At 40.8% G+C, this 19923-nt stretch overlaps 1 long non-coding RNA gene and 1 pseudogene across 2 annotated transcripts in view; one reads left to right on the top strand and one right to left on the bottom strand.

Annotated features, from left to right (window-relative positions):
* Positions 1-19923, bottom strand: part of LOC115835954 — a 242463-nt gene that overhangs the window by 80808 nt on the left and 141732 nt on the right. The window lies entirely within an intron of this gene.
* Positions 1865-2395, top strand: LOC100592548 (annotated as a pseudogene). The gene has a single exon (XR_001116003.2). The product of XR_001116003.2 is annotated as a proteasome subunit beta type-3 pseudogene (transcript).

Raw genomic sequence — 19923 nt, 5'->3', positions numbered from 1 at the left:
GAATCTATTTTCTTTCTCCCACCTGATGTATATACTTTCTGCTCCCTGGCTCCTTCAGCTGTACTCACTCTTTGTTGAGTCTCCCACAATTACCATTGTTCCTGGCCCAGACTTCAATCCCGCCTCCCACATTATTCCTGATACCACACCTGACCCCTATGACTGTATCTCTCTCATCCACCTGACATTCACCCCATTTCCCCATATTTCCTTCTTTCCTGTTCCTCACCCTGAACAAACTTGGTTTATTGATAGTAGTTCCAGCAGGCCTAATCGCCACATACCAGCAAAGGCAGGCTATGCTGTAGTACCAGCCACCAGCCCACCTCTTAGAAACTCTCATTTCCTTTCCATCGTGGAGATCTATCCTCAACGAAAAAACTTCTCAGTGTTCCATCTGCTATTCTACTACTCCTCAGGGATTATTCAGGCCCCCTCCCTTCCCTACACATCAAGCTCAGGGATTTGCCCCTGCCAGGACTGGCAAATTGACTTTACTCACATGCCCTGAGTCAAAAACTAAAATATCTCTTAGTCTGGGTAGACACTTTCACTGGATGGGTAGAGAGGCCTTTCCCACAGGGTCTAAGAAGGCCACCGCAGTCATTTCTTCCCTTCTGTCAGATATAATTCCTCGGTTTGGCCTTCCCACATCTATACAGTCTGATAACGGACCAGCCTTTATTAGTCAAATCAGCCAAGCATTTTTTCAGGCTCTCGGTATTCAGTGAAACCTTTATATCCCTTACGGTCTTCAGTCTTCAGGAAAGGTAGAACGGACTAATGGTCTTTTAAAAACACACCTCACCAAGCTCAGCCACCAACTTAAAAAGGACTGGACAATACTTTTACCACTTTCCCTTCTCAGAATTCAGGCCTGTCCTCAGAATGCTACAGGGTACAGCCCATTTGAGCTCCTGTATGGATGCCCATTTTTATTAGGCCCCAGTCTCCTTCCAGACACCAGACCAACTTGGACTGTGCCCAAAAAAACTTGTCATCCCTACTATCTTCTGTCTAGTCATACTCCTATTCACTGTTCTCAACTATTCATACATGCCCGGCTCTTGTTTACACTGCCGGTTTACACTGTTTCTCCAAGCCATCACACCTGATATCTCCTGGTGCTATCCCCAAACTGCCACTCTTAACTCTTAAATAAATAATCTTCGCTGGCAGGACTATGCTGAATTTCCTTAGGCAGTCTCTAATTAGATGTCCTGGGTCCTCCCAATTCTTAGTCCTTTAATACCTGTTTTTCTCCTTCTCTTATTCCGTTTAGTTTTTCAACTCATACAAAACCATATCCAGGCCATCACCAATAATTCTAAATGACAAATATTTCTTCTAACAACCCCACAATATCACCCCTTACCACAAAATCTTCCTTCAGCTTAATCTCTCCCACTCTAGGTTCCCACGCCATGCCTAATCCCGCTCAAAGCAGCCCTGAGAAACATCGCCCATTATCTCTCCATACCACCCCCAAAAATTTTCGCCATCCCAACCCTTTACCACTATTTCATTTTATTTTTCTTAATATAAGAAGACGGGAATGTCAGGCCTCTGAGCCCAAGCTAAGCCATCATATCCCCTGTGACCTGCACGTACACATCCAGATGGCCCGTTCCTGCCTTAACTGATGACACTCCACCCCAAAAGAAGTGAAAATGGCCTGTTACTGCCTTAACTGATGACATTATCTTGTGAAATTCCTTCTCCTGGCTCAAAAGCTCCCCTACTGAGCACCTTGTGACCCCCCCCACTCTTGCCCACCAGAGAACAACCTCCCTTTGACTGTAATTTTCCTTTACCTACCCCATAATCTTCATTATCATAAACCCGGCCCAACCCGACATCCTCTGACTGACAGACAGTTGCCCAGCGCCTCAAGTTCCGGCTGAACCTGTATGAGTTGAAAGAAGGTCGGCAGATCAAACCTTATACCCTCATGAGCATGGTGGCCAACCTCTTGTATGAGAAACGGTTTGGCCCCTACTACACTGAGCCAGTCATTCCCGGGTTGGACCCGAAGACCTTTAAGCCCTTCATTTGCTCTCTAGACCTCATCGGCTGCCCCATGGTGACTGATGACTTTGTGGTCAGTGGCACCTGCGCCGAACAAATGTACGGAATGTGTGAGTCCCTCTGGGAGCCCAACATGGATCCGGAACACCTGTTTGAAACCATCTCCCAAGCCATGCTGAATGCTGTGGACCGGGATGCAGTGTCAGGCATGGGAGTCATTGTCCACATCATCGAGAAGGACAAAATCACCACCAGGACACTGAAGGCCCGAATGGACTAACCCTGTTCCCAGAGCCCACTTTTTTTTCTTTTTTTGAAATAAAATAGCCTGTGTTTCAAAAAAAAAAAAAAAAAAAAAAAAAAAAAATAAAAACGGCCCCACCCCATCTCCCTTCACTGACTGTCTTTTCGGACTCAGCCCGCCTGCATCCAGGTGAAATAAACAGCCATGTTGCTCACACGAAGACTGTTTGGTGGTCTCTTCACATGGATGCGCATGAAAGTAATGATAGAAGAAGTAGGGATTTCAAAATCTCCAGAGCATTTAGAGTCTTTGGAGGGGCAGTGGAGAGACGCACATCCCAAACTTAGCCCACCTATTCAATGCACTGGATGGCAATCTTCATAGTTACAAATGGTAGAGCTGACCCTGAGGTCCCTAGAAGACCTGTGACATGGCCAACAGTGGATCACAGTTGGAAAGAAGAAAAGGGAAAAAAGTTTTGGAAGAAAAAGGAAAAGCACATACAAATATATGCACATGCACATACATATGCATAAATGTATATATTCATTTGTATATATGTGTGTCACACACACACACACATAAACAACTTAGAAAAGGAAAAAATATCTCCAGGTGCCTGGTTATCTTAAGAATACCAAGCCACATGACCACCTTCTCAAATGACCAAACATCAGCCATGTTAAATGACCTGTACAAGTGATAGTCAAGGTCAGGGTCCTGGTCAAACAAAGGGGAAACCATTAATGGTTTTTGTACATATGCTATGTATTCCATAAAATTCTTCCTTTTTTACAAGTAAGGATACTGAGTCTCAACATTTTTGCAATTTGTTTAGGTCATAAAGCTAATAAGTGGTAGAATCAGATCTTGGACCAGGTCTGTCTAACTCCAAGGTCCAAGCCTGTTCCCCAAATGTCTGTGCCTCAGCATAGTCCAAAGTTTCACTCGTGTCCATGTGAAGACCACTAAACAGGCTTTGTGTGAGCAATAAAGCTTTTTAATCACCTGGGTGCAGGCGGGCTGAGTCCAAAAAGAGCCAGCGAAGGGAGAGAGGGGTGGGGTCATTTTATAAGATTTGGGTAGGTGAAGGAAAATTACAGTCAAAGAGAGGTTATTCTCTGGCAGGCAGGGGTTGGGGTCACAAGGTGTTCAGTGGGGGAGCTTTTTGAGCCAGGATGAGCCAGGAGAAGGAATTTCACAAGGTAATGTCATCAGTTAGGGCAAGGCCTGGCCATTTTCACTTCTTTTGTGGTGGAATGTCATCAGTTAAGGCAGGAGTGGGCCATTTAAATATCACTTCTTTTGTGATTCTTCAGTTACTTCAGGCCATCTGGATGTATACGTGCAGGTCGCAAGGAATGCGATGGCTTAGCTTGGGCTCAGAGGCCTGACACAAAAGTTTATAGTTTTTTGTTTTAAATCATCTTAAGATAGCAATGGATATGCTCAAGCAGTATACTGAGTATTTTTCACTGGGAATTGAATATTCTAACTTCCAGTTTATAGGTGAGAAAATGAAAGTTCCAAAATATAATGTAGTTTGCCCACACAGCCAGCCAGTGACGGTGCTGACCTAGGATTTAGGACGATCAGTCCCTATGTCGTTTCCACTCTAGAGAACTGCCTTCTCATTGCCTGGAAGCAAACCACATTAACTGACATCCACACAACTAAGTGTGTGTAGGGGTCAGGATTCTTTTGCAGGTGACAAGCAAGATAAAAATCCAGGAACTTCTGGGGAAAGCAATGCAGAGTGATTCCCTATTGACATAAGTGCATTCCTGAACTCCCACTTCTCAGCACTCGAAAGAGGTTATGCTCTCCTACATGCTGATCTAGTAAATGAGTTTGCATCAGCATAAGCTGAATAGAGGAGAAAGAGGTATCAATTCAGGGCTTCTGGTCTTAATGACAAAGCTGTAATTGTGTCCCTGGGCCAGACAGCTGCCAGCTTCCTGAGAAAGGAGATGATATCTTTTAAGCTTTAAGGAGGCTTTGGTTAAAAATAAACACAAAGTCCTGATTTTACTCACTCTCCTCCACCTTGTCCAAGGGGGAAGGAAAAGCCAGTGGAATTGTAATTGGTGCAGGCATCTGCTAAATAAAGTAACACAGACATGCAGTTTCCACCCCCGTGCAAGGTGAGAGTAAGAATTTTGTATGAGTTGGTGAAAATACGACAATAGAAATAGACTGCAACACACCAAGCAAAGATCATAAATAAAGCAACGACCTCGCAGTAATGGGCATGACATGGGATGCGAATCTTGATCCAAAATCTAACAGGCAGAAGAAGGCAAGAATCAGCTCTTGACTTGCTTTTGAGTGATGTCTTGGAAATGGTTCATAATAACCATGAATTCCAATTTGGTTGAGTAATTCTGTCCAAAGCAGAACCTAATAAGGGAGTCATCAGGACATCAGATTGCAGCAAGCTTTGGAAGACTATGACCAAATTTTAGGGAAGCGAATCAATAAGTGGATAATCGTAAATGTTTCGGTCCTGTGCAGCACTCCATCCACCCTGAGATGGGTAGGGACTGTCAGTAAAGAGAGGTAGGGACTGTCACTAAAGCAATCCCAGAGGAGATAAACAAAGCAAGGAAAATGAGCAGAATGAGTATAGATTCACTGGGGAAAAGATTAAGTTCACCGTTATTATTAATATTATCATTATTATTTTATAATCAAACACTTATGAGCAGTTGTATTCCAAAAAGCACCTTGGTAAGTGGCTGAGAAATATAGATGCTCCAGGGTCCCTTTTCAGTCCCAGCCTTGGTGCCCATTTGTCTCCAGGGACTCAAATACTTTCCCTCCACCCGTAAAGCTGCAAGTTCCCACTCTTTCCCCAGGGGAATAGATATGCTAAGGTCTGGTTGCACTCTCCCTCCAGACTGCCTCTAAAAGCACCTCATAGGCTCTTTCTTCGTTGTTTTAGGAATCTTACCACTGACCACCAAAGGAAAAACAGGAGAAAAAATTAAAAACTTAAGTACAAATACATCTTACAGAGTTCTTACCTCTGTGATCCTTAATCTGCAATGATGAGAGAATGGAGCCAGTAGGGGGCAGTGCAGCGCAGTTCAAGAAGCTCTGGCTCTGAGGCCCGCTGGAGAGGGTTTGAATCCCAACTCAAGCACCTGTTAGTGGGGCTGCCTCAGGGATATCACTTAAAAATCCTGAGCCTCGTTGATATGGTTAGGCTTTGCGTCCCCACCCAAATCTCATCTTGAATTGTAATCCCCAAGTGTTGAGGAACCTGGTAGTAGGTGATTAGATCCTAGGGGCAGTTTCACCCATGCTGTTCTCTGGATAGTGAGTGAGTTCTCATGAGATCTGATAGTTTTATAAGTGTTTGACAAGTTCTTCCTTTGCTCACTCTTCTCTCTCTTGCCACCATGTGAAGAAGTCCTTGCTTCCCCTTCTGCCATGATTGTGAGTTTCCCTGTAAGTTTCCAGCCATGTGGAACTGTGAGTCAATTAAACCCCCTTCCTTTATAAATTGCCCAGGCTTGGGTATTTCTTTATAGTGGTGTGAGAATGGACTAATACAATAAATTGGTACCACAGAGAGTGGGGCACTGCTGAAAAGTGGGGCACCTGAAAATGTGGAAGCAACTTTGGAACTGGGTAATGGGCAGAGGTTGGAACAGTTTGGAGGGCTCAGGAGACAGAAGGATTTGGGAAAAGTTTGGAACTTCCTAGAGCCTTGTTGAATGGTTTTGACCAAAATGCTCATAGTGATATGGACAATGAAGTCCAGGCTGAGGTGGTCTCAGATGGAGATGAGGAACTTCTTAAGAACTGGAGCAAAGGTCACTCTTGCTGTGCTTTAGCAAAGAGAACCGGCAGCATTTTGCCACTGCCCTAGAGATTTGTGGAACTTTGAACTTGAGAGAGATGGTCTGAAATTGGAACTTATGTTTAAAAGGAAAGTAGAGCCCAAAAGTTTGGGAAATTTACAGCCCAACGATTTGATAGAAAAGAAAAACCCATTTTCTGGGGAGAAATTCAAGCCAGCTGCAGAAATTTGCATAAGTAATGAGGAGCCAAATATTAATTACCAAGACAATGGTCTCCAGGGCATGTCAGAGACCTTCCTGGCAGCCCCTACCATCACAGGCCCAGAGGTCTAGGAGAGAAAAATGGTTTCATGGACTGGGTCCAGGACCCCCTGCTGTGTGCAGCCTCAGGACTTGGTGCCCTACATCCCAGTTGCTCCAGCTTTGGCTAAAAAGGAAGATACAGCTCAGGTTGTTGCTTCAGAGAGTAAAAGCCCCAAACCTTGGCAGCTTCCATGTGGTGTTGGTCCTGCAGGTATACAAAAAACAAGAATTGAAGTTTGGGAACTTCTGCCTAGATTTCAAAGGATGTATGGGAATGCCTGGATGTCAAGGCAGAGGTGTGCTGCAGGGGCAGAGCCTTCATGGAGAACCTCTGCTAGAGCAGTGTGGAAAGAAAATATGGGGTTGGAGCCCCCACACAGAGTTCCCACACAGGCACTACCTAGTGGAGCTTTGAGAAGAGGGCTACCCTCCTTCAGGACCCCAGGATGGTAGATCCACTGACAGCTTGCACCATGCCCCTGGAAAAGTGGCAGACACTCAATGCCAGCCCATGAAAGCAGTCAGGGTGGGCATCAGGGGTGGGGATGAACCCTGCAAAGCCACAGGGGTGGAGCTGTCCAAGGCTGTGGGAACCCACCTCTTGCATCAGCATGACCTGGATGTGAGATATGGTGTAAAGGGAGATTATTTCAGAGCTTTAAGATTTAATGACTGCCCTGCTGGATTTCAGACTTGCATGGGGCCTATTTCTTCTTTGTTTGGGACAATTTCTCCCATTGGAATGTGAGCATTTATCCAATGCCTGTACCCACATTTTATCTTGGAAGTAACTAATTTGCTTTTGATTTTACAGGCTCCTAGGCAGAAGGGACTTTCCTTGTCGCAGATGAGACTTTTGACTTGAAGTTTTGGGTTAATACTGGAATGAATTACAACTTTAGAAGGCTATTAGGAAGGCACGATTGGTTTTGAAATGTGAAAGGGGCATGAGATTTCAGAGGGGCCGGGGCAGAATGATATGGTTAGGCCTTGTGTCCCCACCCCAATCTCATCTTGAATTATAATCCTCAGGTGTTGATAGAAGAACAGTGATGACAGGTTATTGGATCATGGGGACAGTCTCCCCCATGCTGCTCTCAGGATAATGAGTGAGTTCTCATGAGATCTGATGGTGAGTGAGTTCTCACAAGATATCTCTCTCCTGCTGCCATGTGAAGAAGGTTTTTGCTTCCCCTTCACCTTCCTCCTTGAATGTAAGTTTCCTGAGGCCTCCCCAGCTATGTAGAACTGTGAGTCAATTAAACCTCTTTCCTTAATAAATTACCCAGTCTTGGGTATTTCTTTATAGTCATGCAAGAATGTACAAATATACTCATTTTTTTCTGTAAGATGAAAATAGCATTTACCAGGATGAGTTTTTTTTTAGGACTTAGAATTATTTTATTTTTATATATATGTATATTATATATACACATTTATGTATATATAAATGTATGTATATTCATTTATGTGTATATATAGATATATAGAAATGATATAGATATAAATATAAACACAAACATAGATATCTATACATCTATATATAGATATATCAATCATACACATAACACAATAGGAGTTAAATATGTGGTAGCTATTTCTATTTTTATCCTTGGAAAATTAACTGGATGACCTCCCTATGTTATTACCCTGGGGGTAAAATTCAACAAACTCTCTCCTTTCTTCCTGACTCATCTGAAAGTGAAGCGCTGACTAACACATTTCATCCTGATAGCTCCTCTTCCAGTCTTAAAATGTAACCCTGCCTAGTCCAACCATGAGCAAAACATCAGACAAACCCAGATTGAAATTGAGGGGCATTTTATAAAACACCTAATCAGTACTCTTCAAGCCACCAAGGTCATCGAAAACAAGAAAAGACTGAGCAAGTTTCACAGACCAGAGAAACTTGTCAACTAAATGTTAGATGGTATCATGGATGTGATCCTGGAGCAGAACAAGGGCATGAAGTTAAAACTAGTAAAGTCTAAATCAAATGTTGAGTTTAGTACTGCTCCACTGTGTTCCTTAGTTGTAAGAAATGTGCAATGGCAATGTGAGATGGGAAAATGGGAATGGGATAGGACAATGGGAAAAACTGGGTGAGGAGTATTTGGGAACTCTCTTTACTATTTTTGCAACTTTTTTTTAAATTTAAAACTATCCTAAAACTACAAGTTTATTTAAATAAACATTATTCTAATGGAGCAGTAGGTGCCTCTAGATAGACTGAACAATTTGAATCATTGTAATACTAATTAACAATTACTGAGTACTACCATGCCCAGAAACTGAAATAAACTTATTACCTGGCATTATTTTATTTAATCATCCCAATCACTCCACCAGGTAGGCACTAATATCCCGATAATGTAGCTAGTAGGACCTCTAAAGAGGGATTCACCTTATATTTACATTATATTTTTCTTATGATATGGCAGCAATTTGGAAATCAAAAAATATTTCCTCCAGGAAAAAAATATTGTAAGAAGAGTGTTTCTATGAATGTGTTAGAGTGAGCTGACTTAGTTCCTCCTATAGGAAATTCCTTGTTCTAGAAACAAAGAGATAGCTCAAGGTCCAAGTATTTAGAGTTTGAATTAGGTATCAATTAGAGTTTGAATTGATGCCATAGTGGTACAGCATCATTCACTCCAGAAATAGGAGTGAGGTCTAGGGACTTGAGAATAAATACACAAGGATTAGAAGAATAGGGCTTAGAATAAGCTCAAGAAAGCAGCAAGGAAGACTGTCTTCTACCTGTCTGAATAGAGAACTAAAGAATCCCCCTTGAAGTCAAAAGTCTAAGTTTACTCCACAAGTGAAGAGAGGGTCAGATTTTATACTTGTCACAAGGTAAGAGAATCCTAAAGTCGGAATTTCATGGAAAATTTTCTAGTTTAGAAAATTTCTAGTTTAGAAACAGTGAAGCCTCTGAGTCTTGGAAGAAACAAACGTAAGACTATTCTATAAGAATACTTTCATAGCCCGGAACACAAGCTAGTCCCACCAAAATATGAAACAAAACACAAAAACATAACAAAATCTAACAATCTATTTTACCACATTGACATGTTAAAGGTGAAAAAACTTGATCATCATGATAGATGGTTTTTAAAAATCGCTACATTCAACACCAATTTACGAAAGAACAAATAAGTCTTGGAAAACCAGGAGTAGAAAACTTTCTTACACTCATAAAAGGTATATGCAAAGCCCTACAGCAAACCTCAAAGTTAATGATGAAACATTAGAAGATTCTCTCTAAGTTCTGCAATAAAGAAATTCAACAAACCCTCCCCTTCCTTCCTGACTCATCTGAAAGTGGGAAGCTGACTAACACATTCCACCCTGAAAGCTCCTCTTCAGGTCTTGAAATGTAACTCTGCCCAGTCCAACCATGTCCTGGAGGTCTTACCTAACACAATGTAAAGAAAAAAAAAAGTGACAGATGAAAGAATGGGAAAGAAATGCACAAAGAATAATAATTCAAAGAAATAATTTTCTACATAGAATAGCCAAAATAACCTACAGCCATGTTATTAGAGCTCATTAGAATTCAGCAACAATGCTGGCTATAAGGTCGACATGCAAAAAATGGAATTTCCATGTTTAATTTTATAATAAACTGCCAAGATACTTTACAGAGTGATATACATTTTATATCAATAATGCCTGCCTGATCCAGTTTCTATGCATCCTGGCCAGCATCTGATGTTGTCACCATTTTTTTTATTCTGCTCATTCTGATAGGTGTGTAGTTACACCTTACTAAGGTTTTAATTTCCATTTCCCTAAAAGCCAGTGATGTTGAATATTTTTTCATGTGCTTCTTTGTTGTTCATCCTCTTTGATGAAATGTCTGTTGATATGTTTTGTCCATTTTCTAGTTGAATTGTTTGTTTTACAATTGATTTCTGAGAGCTCCTTATATATCACAGACACTAGCCTTTTTTTGAATATGTGGTTTGCAAATATTTTATCCTACTCTGTAACTTGTATTTTCATCTCTTTAACAGATCTGTTGCAGAGCAGAAGTTTTTAATTTTGATAAGGTTCAATTTTTCAAATTTTATTTTTATAGATCATGTTTATGGTGTCAAATTTTAGAAATTCTCCATCAACTCTTGGTTCTGAAGACTTTTTTCCTATGTTTTCCTCTTAAAGTTTTATATTTTCCATTTAAGTCTGTGATACATTTTGACATTTTGAGTGAACTTTCGTGTAAATTATGAGGTTTAAGTCAAGGTTTTGGTTTTTTGTTGTTGTTGTTGTTGTTGTTGTTTTTGCCTATCAACATCCAGTTTCTCGAGCACCATTTGTTGAAAAAAACTTATTCCTCCATTGAAACTGAAATTGAAATACAAAGGAGCCAAGAAAGCTAAGACAATTTTGAAAGAATGAATAAAGTGGAAGGATTTACTTTACCCAATTTCAAGATGTATTATATAGCCACAGTAATCAAAGTTGTGTGGTCCTGACAGAGGGAAAGACATACAGATCAATGGAATATATTAGATGACCCAGATATAACCTCACATAAGGAAGGCCAACTACTTTTTGACAAAGGTTCAAAAGTAATTCAATGACAGCAAAACAAAATGAGCTTGAACCTAAAGAAGCTAAATTCACATCTTATAAAAAATTAAAATGGATCATAGATTTACATGTAAGACATAAAACTATAAAACTCTGAGAAGACGACATGGAAGAAAATCTTCAGGATTTAGGGCTTGGTTAAGAGTTCTTACACATAACATCAAAGGCCTAACCCATAAAAGGAAATATTGATACATTTGATCTCATCAAAATAAAAAACATTTTCTCTGAGATAGACCTATTAAGAGGATAAAAAATAAGCTATGGAGTGGAAGAAAATATTTGCAAACTACACATCTGACAAGAGACTATTATCAAGAACATATTTTTAAAAACTTTCCACAATAATTTAAAAATCCCAAGTAAAGTCTGCAGTGAGCCCTGATCAGGTCACTGCACTCCAGCCTGGGCGACAGAGCAAGAACTTGTCTCAAAAACAAAAAAAAAGAAAAAAAGAGGAAGGGAGGGAGGGAGGGAGGGAGGCCGGATGCGGTGGCTCACACCAGTAATCCCAGTACTTTGGGAGGCTGAGGCATGTGGATTACCTGAGGTCAGGAGTTCAAGACCAGCCTGGCCAACATGGTGAAATGCCATTTCTACTAAAAATACAAAAGTTAGCCAGGTGGTAGTGGCGCATGCCTGTAATCCCAGCTACTCGGGAGGCTGAGGCACAAGAATCGCTTGAGCCTTGGAGGAGGAGGTTGAGGTGAGCCAAGATCCCCCTGCCCCTGTACTCCAGTCTGAGTGACAGAGTGAGACTCTGTCAGAAAAAAAAAAAAAAAAAGGAAGGAAGGAAGAAAGCAAGCAAGCAAACAAGCAAACAACATGAACAAACACAGATGTTTACTATCACTAGCCACAGCTAAAATTAAAAGTAGTGATAGTCCCAAATGTTGACAAGGATATGAGGAAACTGGATCCCTCATGCATTGCTGGTGGAAGTGTAAAATGGTGCAGCCACTTTAGAAAATACTTTGGCAGTTTCTTTTCAAAGCTAAACATACATTTACCATGTGACCCAACAGTTACACTCATTTGATGTTTATCTCAGAATAAATGAAAATATATGTTTATACAAAAACATGTACACAAGTGTCATAGCAGCTTTGTTTATAATAGCCAAAAACCAGAAACAACCAAAACGTCCCTCCATAAGAAAACAGTTAAACCAATGCAGTACATCGATGTCATAGAATATTACTCAGAAATAAAAAGAGAACTATTGATACACACAACTTGGCTGGATCTCAGGGCATTATGTTTAATGAAAAATAGCCAATCTAAAAATAGCATATGCTATGTGATTGTATTTACATGGCAATCTCAAAATGACAAAATTACAGTTAGAACACAAATTAAGGGTTTCCAGGGGGTAGGCATGGTGTGGGGAAGAAGGTGGGGTCGCCATCAAAGGATAGCATGAGGGAGATCTTTGTGGTAATGTAATCAAGAGTAGGCTTGGCTGCTTGCCCCTTGCAAAGCCGGTAACAAGGATGAAGTCCAGTAAAAGGAAAGTGACTTTATTTCCAAAGCTGATAGTAAGGAATGGCTGAGAAACCACTTCAAACTTTAGGCTGGGGAGAGGGGATTAAAAATAGGAACTTGGAATGAGAGGTATGCTGTAGGAGTACTGAGTACAAGGTCTGTGTGTCAGAGGCATTTGAACCACAGCAACTCCATCTTGAATAGGGGCTGGGTAAAACGAGGCTGAGACCTACTGGGCTGCATTCCCAGACAGTTAGGCATTCTAAGTCACAGGATGAGATACGAGGTCAGCACAAGATCATAAAGACCTTTTTAATAAAACGCTTGCAGAAAAAAAAAAAAAAAGCCAGCTAAAACCCACCAAAACCAAGAAGGCGACAAGGGTGACCTCTGGTTGTCCTCACTGCTATATTCCCAACAGTGCCATGACAGTTTGCAAACGCCATGACAACATCAACTACCCTTTATGGTCTAAACGTTACCCTATATGGTCTATAAAGGGGAGGCATAAATAATCCACCCCTTCTTTAGCAAATAATCAAGAAATAACCATAAAAAAAATGGGCAACTAGCAGCCCTCAGGGCTGCTCTGTCTATGGAGTAGCCATTCTTTTATTCCGTTACTTTCCTAATAAATTTGCTTTCACTTTATCAACTCGCCCTGAATTCTTTCTTGTGCAAGATCCAAGAACCTTCTCTTGGGGTCTGGATACTGACCCCTTTCCTGTAACGTGTGTCTATTTCCAGTGGCCACCTTGAGCCCTAGTCCACCTGGAGCATAGGCTGGGATCAGTAACAATGACCGGGTTGTTGACTCACCACCTTGGGGTAATCTCTGCAGTATTTCAGCTTTGTCTCCATGCTTGGTCTGTCTCAAGATTAGCCCCTGGAACTTTTACATAAGCACAGAATTAGGTACAAAGATGCAATTAGATACATATGCCTGGGGTAAAAGGAGTACACAGTGAGAAAAGGAAGGGAGTGAAGTTTCAAGGCTACGTTTTAAGACTAAAGAAAAGGATTTTGTTTCAAGGTTACATCTTGAGAGTAAAAAGAAAGGATAAAAGAAAAAAGGTTTTAAAGTGTGTTTTGGGCTGGGCGCGGTGGCTCGCACCGGTATTCCCAAGACTTTGGGAGGCCAAGGAGGGCAGATCACGAGGTCAAGAGATCAAGACCATCCTGGCCAACATGGTGAAACCCCACCTCTACTAAAAATACAAAAATTAGCTGGGTGCGGTGGCACCCACCTGCAGTCCCAGCTACTTAGGAGGCTGAGGCAGGAGAATCGCTTGAACCCACGAGGCGGAGGTTACAGTGAGCCAAGATCGCGACACTGCACTCTAGCCTGGTGACAGAGCGAGGCTCCATCTCAAAAAAAAAAAAAAAAAAAAAAATGTGTTTAGAAGCTAAACTACTCAGTTACAGTAATGGAATTATGCCGTCTCTTGATTTCAGTGGTAGTTACACAAATCTACACAGTTGATTAAATGTCAGAACTATACACACATGCTGTACCGCTGTGAGTTTCCTGACTTTGATGTACTGTAGTAATGCATACCTTTATGAGTGTGTGTGTGTGTGTGTGTGTATATATATATATGTATATGCTTATGAAACTGGGTGAAGGGCACAGGAACTGATCTACTCTCTTCGCAACTTCCTGCAGATTTATGATTATTTCAAAATGAAAAGTTAAACTAGAGACTGTCAAACAATCAATATTTTTTAGTATGTGAAATGCCTTTGATAAATGTAGTGTTATTATAACAGCAACAGTTTTATAATAAAATGCCTAGTCATCAGTGAAAAGGACAAAGCTACTTTTCTACTAGGTTAGGAAATATTGGGGTTCACTAGAAGCAGAATGGTAAATTCCTGTTCTCAGCCACACGTCATAGATACTGAAAGCAACACGGCTAAGTAGGCTCTAAAGTGATGCTAGAGGCTGACAGACCCGAGTGTGCATAAAAGTTTCCCCACTTTATCTCTTTGTACATTTCTTATGTCACTAATGGTAGCGACAAAGATGACTTGCTCATCTCTGACTCCTCAGCACCCAGGACAGTACCTTCCACTGAATCAGGCCTCAATTAATAATTGTGGGATTGCAAGTGTCTTTACCTTTCTGAATCTCCAATCCTTCTACTGAAAAATTACTATCTTTTTCTTCTATTTTCTATTTACCACCTGCTGCCTGCAGTAAACTGGCATTTTCAAAAGCCACGTTTACATATGAAATCAACAAGATTAACACATTTATTGGTCTATTGTGCAAAGGAAGTATAATCACAATACTGAAAAGATGGCTAAGAAAGTTTTTTAACCACAGCTATCTTTGAGTGTGCAAATAGGGTTTCTGACGCACAATCAGGAGGTCATCAGACACTTGGACTTGTTCTGAGCTGACTGACGTCATCCACTCCCTCCCAGGAATGCTCCCTAGGGGTGACTGCTGATTTGGACAACCAGTCACTTCCTAGGAACACAGAAATCAGACCTTGTATGCTGCTTCTCCTTTAAGGAATTTCCTTTACTCTCTTTATTTTTAATTTTTCTTCATTCCTCTATTTCTTTATTTTTCACATGAGAAGTGTAATTGGTCATTTATATAAATTAGAACCACAGACTAGAACAATCTTTGGATCTTCAGTCTTATTAAATTTACAAGAATCTGAGGCCTGGATAGCAAGGCTTTTTCCTCAAGTTCATGTCTTAAGTCAATGGCAGAGCTAGAAATTCAACTTGATTGATTCCAGCAATCAATTCATAGCTCATGTATTCTGAACTATCTCAGGGAACCTCAGAGCCAAAGTGCTCATCTCAAAAGTAGTCAGTTTCATTCCTTATAAAGTTAAAAAGATGGTAAGCTAGGCTCAGAGCAGCCTTTCTTTTGAGGTGGGAAGAGGTAGGAGTTAACTGTGTAATACGGTACTCCCACTTGCTCTGTGTTCAGGACACTCACTCTAAGTTCAGCAGGATAGATCTAAAGAAAGTTAGAGGAAGACAATTCTGTCTACCCAACAAAATAAATCACTTTAAAATAGATATGTAATAAACAAAACAATTTTTAAAACTTTTAACAATATCCACTGTGGGTACGAATGTAGAGAAATAGATACTCTTAACCACTAGTAGACAGATAAATTAGTACAGTCTTTGGGGGCGCTATTGAAGAAAACTAAAAATGTATATAATTATAAATCTACCAAAGCGCATATATGACCTGTATGCTGAAAACTACAAAGTGCTGGTAAAATAAATCAAAGTCCTAAATAAATGGAGAGACATATTGTGTTCATGGACTGGAAGATTCAGCATAGTCAAGATGTCATTTAACTTCAAATTGATCTATAAACTTAACACAAATTCAACCAAAATCCCAGCAGGACCTTTTGTAGATAGATAAGCCGATTCAAAAACTCATAGAGAAAGGCAATAAAACTAGAATGGTTAAAACAATTTTTAAAATGAAGGAAGAAGTTGAGTAGTAACCTTACCTGATTTTAAGACTTCTAATAAAGCTACAGTAATCAAGACAGTATAGTATTTGTGGAGGAATAGACATATAGATCAATGGACTAGAATACAGAATTGTGAAGTAGACCCATACAAATATAGCAAATGGATTTTCAACAAACGTATAAAGATAATTCAATGGTACTCCAAATATCCATATGCAAAAAAGAACTTCAATTCATACCTCCCATTACATGCAAAACTTAGCTCAGAATGGATCACAGATCTAAATATAAGACATAAGACCATAAAACCTTTAGAATAAAACATAGCAGAAAATATTTGTGTGCTGGGTTGGGCAAAGAGTTCTTAGATATGACACCAAAAGCATGATCCATAAAAGAAAAAAAAGACAAATTGAACTTTATCAAAATTTAAAACTTTTACTCTGCAAAAGGCATTGCTAAAAGATTGAAAAGGCACTCTGTAGACTGGAAGAAAATCTTTGCAAGTGACGTTATCTGGCAAAGAAGTAGCATGAAGCATACATGAAGAACTTGTGAAACTCAACAACAAACCCAATTTTAAAATGGGCAAAAGACTAGAATGACACTTCATCAACGATGTTCAACATCATTAGCCATAAGGGAAATACAATACCACAAGAAGATAGCACTATATATCTATTATAACAGCTAGTATTTTAAAAATACTGACAACACCAAGTACTGGTGATGATGCAGAGAAGCTAGACATTTGAAACATTACTGGTTAGAATGCAAAATGGCACATCCATTCTGGAAAATGGTTTGCCAGTTTCTTATAAACTTAAACATATATTACCATATGGCCCAGCAATCCAACTCCTCTATACACACCCTAGAGAAATGAAAATTTATGCTCAGACAATTCTGAGCATAAATAAGCTGATTCAAAAGTTCATAAAGAAAGTGTGTATAGCTTCTCTATTCATAATCGCCTCCAAACTAGAGGCAATCCCAATGCCATTCAGTGGATGAACAAACATACTGTGGTTTATCCACACAATGCAGCATTACTCAGATAAAAATAAATGAACTGCTAATGCATACAATGATTTAGATGAATCTCAGAAGTATTATGCTGAATGATAGAAGTCAGCCTCAAAGATAACTATGATTTCTTTTATATGACATTCTTGAAAAGACAAAACTATACTGATGGAGAACAGATTTGTGTTTGACAAACATTATAGATAGGAAAGGGTGTGACTAGAAAGGAATAGCAGAAGAGAGGTTTTGAGGTTGGTGGAATTGTTCTGTAACCTGATTGTGGTGGTGGTTACACAAATCTGTATATTTGCTAGAAGTCATAGAAGTATATAACTTTAGATGTATGTATGTCATACATAGAATTGTATGAGAAAAAAGGTCAATTTTACTGTATGGTAATTTTAAAAATAAAATTAAAATATGCATATCATTAATGGATCTAGCCAATGATCATGAAATAATGATGATTTTTATTTTTAGAAGTTCTATTGTATTTTTACTGAGCACTGTTCAAGGACACATCTAACACTTGTGAACCAGGTTTCCTCATCTATACAATGGGGATTCATTAAGTGAGCTAATGCCCACAGTGTTTACAGAGGGATAGTCACAGAGCTAGTACCCAACAGTGGTAATGACTGTTTTTCACCTCCCCTGGATGCCAGGTGCTGGAATCAGTTCAAAGAGCCAGTGTTGGCTAACTGGCCTTCCCAGTGCCTATTTCTCAGCCTGAGGGCAGGGTTTAGACAAAGATGGGTCTAAAATAAAAAGCATATTTCCTCCCTCCCCATAAACAATATGTAAAAGAGTTCCTTTTCTTCAGTACTATTGAGCAAGCTGTTTGCTTTCTCCAAGTCTTAGTTTATTCACCTGTACAATGGGATAAATTAAGAATCAACAAAATAAAAGAGACAAAGTACTGGACATCCAGGAAGCGTCCAATAAATCCTGGTAGACCCTGTGCTTGCTCACTTCAGCCCCCTCCTTAGAGCTCCTGAGATCATCAGGGGAGCCTCAAGACCTGCCTGCCAAGGCAGAAGCCATGGCCTACCCTGGTCCAGCTCAGAGGACTGGTCTGGAACTTGCCCCACAAATTCCTGGTTCAGACCTGTGCTGAGCACTCAGCTCCTGAAGGATGCTCTCTGCCCACCCATTCTCTTGCCCACCCCTCGCTTGTTATGGGAAACTTGTACAGCTCATCAGAATCAGAGATTTCCCTTTCTGAATTTTATCGCTGGGGCTCTGGGGCCTTCTGCAAGTATAACTCTAGTGCTTTGGGTAATTTAAACATGCTGCACTGCTTAACCTTTTCTTTTCTGCTAAACACCTACAGATTTCTTATGAGCCAAAGAGAAGCTGAGTGACCTATAACCACAAACCCATGTAGCCTCAGTATCTGGTGCAGGAGAGGGGCATTTGTAAATCAAAGGGCATGTAGCTATCATCTTTTCCTGCAACCTGTGGTGGATCAGATGCCAATTCCCTTAAATGCCAAGCCTTCATTTCTGCTATGGGGTTTGTCAATCCCAGAACTCACAAACAGAAATCACACGCCCCAAAACAAACAAAATACTCAGTCTACAGGGAAGGGAAGTAGCTGATTTTTCTTCCCAACACATACAACTTTCACCCAATCTAGGACCTTTAAGAAAAAAATAATAATAAAATATTTTTGGCCAGGCGCGGTGGCTCACGCCTGTAATCCCAGCACTTTGGGAGGCCGAGGCGGGTGGATCACGAGGTCAGGAGATCGAGACCATCCTGGCTAATGCAGTGAAACCCTGTCTCTACTAAAAATACAAAAATTAGCAGGGCGTGGTGGGGGGTGCCTGTACTCCCAGCTACTCGGGAGGCTGAGTCAGAAGAATGGCGTGAACCCAGGAGGTGGAGCTTGCAGTGTGCCGAGATCGTGCCACTGCACTCCAGCCTGGGTCAGAGCGAGACTCCGTCTCGAAAAAAAAAAAGACAAAAAAAAAAATTTCTTTTCCTGACCCAAGTTGTGTGGGTTTTCTGGCAAACAGGAGGCAATCAGATTTCAAATAATGCAAGTGGTTGGAAAATGATGGTGGGTGTGCATATGTCTGTGTGTGCTTCCGGTCAGAGACAGCCAGCAGCCACAGAGGTACTTTCCACAGGGAGCTCTTCAGCAACTGTTAAAACCAGGATGCCTGGTTACTTTTTAAGACCCCATTGGCAGTACTTAGATATGTAGATATGTATAGTTACAATTGTCCTTCACAGCTGAACACATGGCTGCTGACAATGTTATTTCCCATGCAGACAAATTAAAATATTGGTGATAATGTTGCCCTTTGGCGGCAGATCCTAGAGGTCCCTCCAGTTTCCCAGCTTGAGCAAGGCTGGGCCTACAGACGGGCCCTTTCATATTCTTCCAGCTCACAGCCCCTCCGGAGAGCATTTTCTTCCCTAAAGCCTGCCTGCTTCCTCAGGCCACAGTAGGGCCTTGGTGTTTGCTTTTCCACCCACAGAAAAAGAAATAAAACCAAATGTTTAAGTTACAGGTAAATCAGGACCCCTTTACAATTGGGCATTTCTCTTCTGCCAAATGCCTTCTCCTAGCAGTGCCTGCTGTTTACACAGAGAGAAGTAGGAGAGTGAGGGAAAGTGGGTTTGATTTGAATGATTTTTCATTCTCCCCTCCCCCTACCCTTTTTGCATTTTTTAATGTTCTCCCCTTGCTTTCTCCCTTTCATATTCTCTCTCTCTTTTAATGTTCTCTCTCTCCTTTCTCCCTTTTCTTATGTGATGTCACCCACCTAATCCTCCCTCCTCCACTCATGTATGTGGGTCCTGGTCTTTCTGCTTCCTCTGCAGATTTGTCCCCATCCACAGCCCATATTATTACATGGAATACTTTCTAAGAAATGAAAACCTGAGAGTATCACTCTCCTGGTACATGGCGATCCTCACCACCTTCCCCCTAAGCCTCACCAGAGGATCCAACAAT

This window comes from Nomascus leucogenys, chromosome 7b (genome assembly GCF_006542625.1).
Source record: "Nomascus leucogenys isolate Asia chromosome 7b, Asia_NLE_v1, whole genome shotgun sequence".
Taxonomy (NCBI): Eukaryota; Metazoa; Chordata; class Mammalia; order Primates; family Hylobatidae; genus Nomascus; species Nomascus leucogenys.
This window is presented reverse-complemented; position numbering and strand designations above follow the sequence as displayed.